General features: G+C 41.6%; 1 pseudogene; it reads left to right on the forward strand.

The window, feature by feature from the left end:
* The first annotated feature begins 1515 nt into the window (after positions 1-1515).
* Positions 1516-6305, forward strand: LOC134205958 (large ribosomal subunit protein eL8-like; annotated as a pseudogene).
* The last annotated feature ends 289 nt before the right edge of the window (positions 6306-6594 follow it).

The raw sequence follows: 6594 nt of genomic DNA on the forward strand, positions 1-6594 counted from the left end.
AAGCCGACTGGACTTGGAGCAGTCCTGCTCCAAGAAAATGATAGGAAGAGAAAGAGTTATTGCGTTTGCCAGCAAGCCTTGACTGACCTTGAAAGGAAGTATTTTCAGACCGAGAGAGGCATTAGCCCTTGTGGGCTATCGAGAGTTTAGGTTGTATTTGGAGCAAATTCAAACTTATCACTGACTCAAACCGCTAGACTTTCTCTTCAGTCAACGTTCTAAACCATGTCCACAGATTGAAAGATGGTGTTGCGAGTACAGTCGTACGGTTTGACGTCATATATGAACCAGGAGCTACAAATTTAGCTGACGCGTTATCTGACTGTCAACCAGAACCGTTTGATGACGAAAATGAAGCTTTCATAAAAACTCTTGTGGCAACTTCCGTCCCGGCAGTCCTTCACAGGAAATAGAGGAACATGTTGAAAAGACATGGCTCTTAGGATCTTGTTGCAGCTCTGGAGGCGGTCAATGGACTGAGGCTGTCAAGAGTTTCAAACCATTCGAATCGAACTATACCGATCAGGAAACCTGCTCATGAGAAGCCAGTATTGTACCAGAGTCTCTGCGGTCTCAATTCTCCAACTGTCATGAGTCACACCCGGGAATAATATCTATGAAACAGGCTGCGTCAAAAGTGTGGTGGGGATGGACAGGAGGAAAATAGTGAAAACTGCACTCATGCACGATTGTGTCTGCGCTCGACCCTCCGGAACCCTTGCGATCTACGTGTATGCCGGAAAGACCTTGGGTAGATTTAGCAGCGGATTACCGTCTGGAGATAATCTTTTGGTTATCGTTGATTATTTCAGCAGGTTTATAGAGGTGATAGTCCTGAAAGAAATCACTGCGGCAACGACGGTCAAAGCCTTCCACGAGACGTTTTGCCGGTTTGGGATGCCAGAAACCCTTAAAACCGACAACGGTCCACAATTTAGAAGCGGGAATTCAAAAGCTTCTGTCAGAGTACGGTATCGAAGTTCAGAAATTACTCCTTATTACAAGCGAAAGGAGGTTGAGCGTGTAAATGGCATGATAAAGAAACATCTGCGAATAAGTCAGGTAGAAGATACGGATTGGAAGTGGGACCTTCGGATGTGCGTACTAATGTACAATTCAACTCCTCATTCCACCACAGGCGTCGCACCATCTGTATTAATGTTTGGGAATATTAAAAGACAAGCTTCCGTCTTTTCCACTCAACCTAACAGAATGGTAGAAGAGATAAGAGACAAAGATACAGAGCAAAAGCACAAAAGCGCAGAATACGCCAATCTACGACGACGTGCAAGAACAAGTAACGTGCTAGTGGGTGATACAGTTGTGGTAAAGAGACCCACCAAGGAGAACAAGCTGACCTCGAACTTCAGTCCAGAAGAGTGGGTGGTTATCGAGAAAACGGTTCACAGGTAACACTTCGTTCAAAGTCTCTGATAGTATACCTATCCACAGAAACGCATCTCATGTCAAGCGATTTACACCAAATGTGCAAGGAGAGATGGGCGAGTTCAGAGGATGAAGTTTCGGACCTGGACCTGGCGACTGACCAAAGTGACGAGCGGACAAACGACCACAGCTGGATCCAGCCATTCCGATAATGAACCAGACACGACCGCAAAAAGACAGAAGAAGCAACCAGTGTATTTAAGTGATTTTCAGATAAACAATGTTCGTTAGTGTAAAGAAAGGAGGGATTGTGATGTACTTTATGTCTGACCTCTGTGAGATGAGTGGTTTCAGTTGCAGGGAGAAGAGCGTGAACGACATTTAAACAAGAACAGTTACAGGCAGGGCCGGATTTAGGGGGGTCGGGGGCCTGCTGACTAATATGTATCAAACCAACCTTTTTGTCATTTTGGGCCCCCATCTATCGGCCTGGGGCCCCTTCCGGCTAAATCCGCCTCTGGTTACAGGAAGGAATAACATGAATAAAGGGAGTTTTGAGTTTAAGTCACATACGAGACGGACGTGTTTTATTTGTGGTTAAGAACCTGACAGTGTCCTACAAAAAAGTCTTTATACAACAGAAGGTTGATCCGACAATCCGATTCAAAGTGCAAAACTCAATCGTAACTAGCAAATTTGATAGCGCGGCGGAGGGAGATGATCCTAATTTGAACGGATGGAATCACTAACAGCACAAGCTACCACGCTAAACCCGGTGCCGCGAAACAATCCATTTCTATCTCTTTCTTTCCATAAGATACTGGTCCTGAAAGCCAATTTTCTTTTCCCAATGCGTCTTTCAATAACTAACTGCATACAAACGCTTGTCAGCACCTTGTGTTGAAATTATCCGACCGCCACTTGATGATTTTCGCTACCCCATTTGGAATAAATTTTTAGCATTCTACTACCACGCGCAATGCTGCTGTGTCCGCTCCGCTGTATCAAATTTTGTCGAACCGCTTATTCCGCGGAATCTCGATCAAAATGGCTCGCCGCCGGAAGCAGCTTTCTGTCTCTGTTATAAGACGAGTTTATACTCATTGAATTCCATCTTAATTGTATCTTGACGAATATGTATTGTATCTGTCAAGATACAACAATGTGAAATCAATAGAATATAAACTATGGCATATTCCACTAAAAGCTCAAAATAATTTTCTTATCAAAAAGCTTTCTTGTTTCCAATAAATTAAGCCCGTTAGCCCCACCCCTCTACGATATGTATGGATGTAAGTAAAATGTGCATTCATAACGATATAAGTGGCAGGGCTTATGGAATTACTTCATTAGATATAGGAAAGCTGCTTTTCGACGCGCGTGAGTCATTTTGATCGCAGCAGACAACGAACTGTTCGGAGAATGACAAATTCTAAGAATCCTATGAAATTTTCTCGCAAGGTTCTGAATTTGATTTTATGTTGGTTATCTAAGATGCATATTGTTGCGAGGAATAACAACAGAAATTTGACCCAAGACGAAGTTTCTTCATGTTACAAAACATTATCTCTTGGCATATGTCTGTTCAAGTGACGTTCACCGATGGGTGGTTGCTGTAAATAAAGTTTCCACTGAGGTGGCGTCTTCATTGATTTTATACAAAAGCCACCATTTTATACAAAAGAAGGTTGATCCGACTATTCGAAATAAACTTTCATCAAAGTGCAGAACTCAATGGTAAATAGCGAATTTGATAGCGCGGCGGAGGAAGATGATGCAACTAATTCGAACGGATGGAATTACTAACACCAACCAAGCTACCTCGCCAAACCCGATGTCATCGAAACAGTTTATTTTCGCAATTAACTCTTTCTTTCCATAAAATGTTGGTCCTGAGAAGAACCAATTTTCTTTTCCCAATGCTCCCTTCCAACTAACTGACAGCACCATTTGTAATAAATTTTCAGCATCGGCACTGGCGGTGCGGGATCGCCTTTTCCGTTGAAAATGTTATTACGGCCTCCGTGATGCTGTGCCCGCTCCGCTGCGATCGCTTTGATGCGTCCGTTCTGCGTGAAAACTTGTTCGATCTAAGGATTAGATCCAAACCCGCAAGTGATTGATTTTTGATTTCTGTGCTAGTGATGCATGTACGTGATTGGTTAGTTTAGGGTAAAACGTCCTATCGTTGTGGTATGTCCTAATATTGCGGTAGTGTTAAAATAGTCCTCTCTAGATAGAATAGCACCAAAAATAATTGTGGATCCGCTGAAACTCTTCGAATCAACCACTAGAACACAATTTGTTTGACAGAATTCGTTCAAAATGATGAAAATCACATTTTGATTAAAAATTCGTCCTTTGAGCCCATTATTGCGTAGTGTAAGGTCCTATTGTTGTGTATCGCTCTCCATAAGAATACAGGCAATGCCGCAACAATAGGACTGACTTCAAAAATATCGCACAATAGGCAACTGCGTCCTATTATTGCGATATTTTGTTTCTATTGTGATTAAAACAAAACAACATAACTTTAGCACAATTGACGTACTATTTACGAAACTAGAGTTTTGAAATCAATTTTGTTTTGATGCGGTGCTTAACCCCTCCATAATAGGTCGTTTTACCCTACCTATTTTTCAACTTTTTATCAATTATCGATAAGAAATAGTTAAAAAATAGTATTTTCATATGAATACAAAGAAGCGTTGACTCGAAAAAATTGAAAAATTGTTATATTGCGACATTTACTCCTATTTAGACTTACCCCAAATAAATGATTATCACAGTCGAATCTCGCACTCGATTTCGCGTGTCGTCAAGGTTACTCTGAGTAAGGTTACCTAATTTTTCCATACAATATTTATTTTGAAATCTCATTTTGATTTGAAAATCAGCAAATTGATAGTCAACAATAAATAAGTTTGTTTTCATCATCGTCTCAAAGCGATTGACGTGCGAAGTTCAAATAGAGGTGAGAAGGATTATCACAGAAAGCTCTGTAAAAAGACGTATTGTTATCTCCCATTTTCACAATATCATAATGAGTGGAAGGCAGAAAAAGCTTGTTTCTCAATTCTGAGCAAGATTCCTGTCAGTGAAATTGCACTTAGTGTTAATGAATTGATTTGCAGGCATAAAGTAGGCTTGATATGAACAACAACGGAGCGTCACCAGACAAATTGTGGTCATCCGCAGTCAAAGACATAATTGTGGTCATCCACCACGGACTGCAATGACAGTTTTCCAGCACACTTCTGTTTGCTTATAGGCTAAAGCAGCATGATAATCTCCACAATTCCCATTAGCATCCGAGAAAGATTTTCATCAGAACCCGAGAGGAATTCTCATTAGAATCTCTGAAGAATTCCTTTCAGAATCATCGAAGGATTCCAAATGGAATCCAAAAAAATGACATTCGTTCATTTACTTCAAAATTCCTCCAGAATCATTCGAAGATTTGTTCCAGAATACTTCAACGATTTGTTTGGGAATCCCTCTGAAGGTTAGCATCAGAATCCCTCGACGAATTGCTTCGGAATCATTCGACGATTCTCTTCGGAATATATCAACAGGTTGCGTCGAAATTTCTCGAAGATTTAGTTCGGATTCCCTCGACGATTTACATCGGAATTCCTCGACGAATTGCTTCGAAATCATTTGACGATTTGCTTCAACATCAGGAGGATTCCCTTCGGAGGCTTCTTTTTGGAATCACTGGAGGATTAATTCGAAGTACCTCTCGAATGCGAATGTAATATTTTTTTTAGAGATGCTCGATAAAAAAGCTAGGGTTCAAATTTATAATACTCTACGTAGCGTAACACATCCCCTGGCTAATGTATTATAATACAAAAAAAAGCATCCATCTTGGAGCAGAATTCGTAGGACTGACCACTTAGGGTCTGTTGACAAATTGCGTAACACGTTGAGGGGGAGAGGGAAGGTCAACCTTGCGGTATACTTTGTTACACTAAAAGGTGGGGGGGGGGAGCGGGTACTACAAAATATGACACGAATGAAAATTTGTTTATTAAGATTTTGGAATGAACAGTTCCTTTCAAAAATATTTCCTGGGAGCCCATTGTGAAATCCACCCGAAATTCTTTCAAAAGTTCGTTCAAAACATTGTACAGTGATTCAACCCGCATTTCGTTTTCGAATTTCTTCTGGATTTTCTCCATGAATTCAACTTGGAAATTGATCAGAAATTTCATCGAAAATTCAGAAAGTAGTAAACCCTCTGTTCTAGAAGCGCGTCAAGAGCTACGGAATTGGTCAGAATGTCCAACCCAAGCGTGATTTGTCCCGCTTTGTTCGCTGGCCAAAGTACATTCGTATCCAGCGCTTCAAAGCTGTGCTGCAGAAGCGTTTGAAAATCCCACCGCCCACTAGTTCTCACATGCATTGGACAAGCACACCACCCAGCAGCTTCAAGCTTCTGGAGAAAATTTGGCGAGAATCCGATTGCAAAGATCCAGCGTCTGGAGGCCAAGGCCGCTGGTAGGAAGTGCCGCCCAGCAATAAGGATAACAAACTGCGTTAAAGTATCAACACCGTGGTCAAGCTAGTTGAGCAAAAGAGGCACAACTGGTTGTCATCCCTCACGATGTTGATTCAATTAAACTGTCGTTTACTTGTCTGCCTTTTGCCGTAAGAGGGCATCCCCTGCATCATCAAGAGCAAGTCTCGTCTGGGAACGTTGGTGTACCAGAGCCTGCACCTGTTTGCCCTGACCAGGTTGATAACTCGGACCGCGCCAATCTATCCAAGCTGGTGAAAACCATCAAGATGAACTTCACGATCGGTACGAGGAGATCCGCAAGCACTGGGGCGGTGGTCTGTGGAACCAAGAGCATGGCCCTATCGCCAAGCTCGAGAAGGTCAAGGCTCGTGAGCTGACCCAGAAGACGATATAAAGGAGTCGCATATAGCTGCTAGTGAATAATTCTGTGAAGGTTTTTCTTTCATTGATAAGAGAAGAATAAAACAACTAGAAGTTCCAGGAGATTTTTTAATATAACCTAAGAAGTTTCTGAAGGAAATTCAAAATAAATTTCCGATGCAATTTATTGGAGAACCTATAGAAATTCATATAAATGTTTTGATGTTTTCCCGCGAAACTTTTGAGAAACTCGAGGAAGAGAAAGCAGGAGTATTTGAGAAAGAATAGCTGGGACGAAATTTGGGTAGAATTACCAGGAAAAA

This window comes from Armigeres subalbatus, chromosome 1 (genome assembly GCF_024139115.2).
Source record: "Armigeres subalbatus isolate Guangzhou_Male chromosome 1, GZ_Asu_2, whole genome shotgun sequence".
Lineage (NCBI taxonomy): Eukaryota > Metazoa > Arthropoda > Insecta > Diptera > Culicidae > Armigeres > Armigeres subalbatus.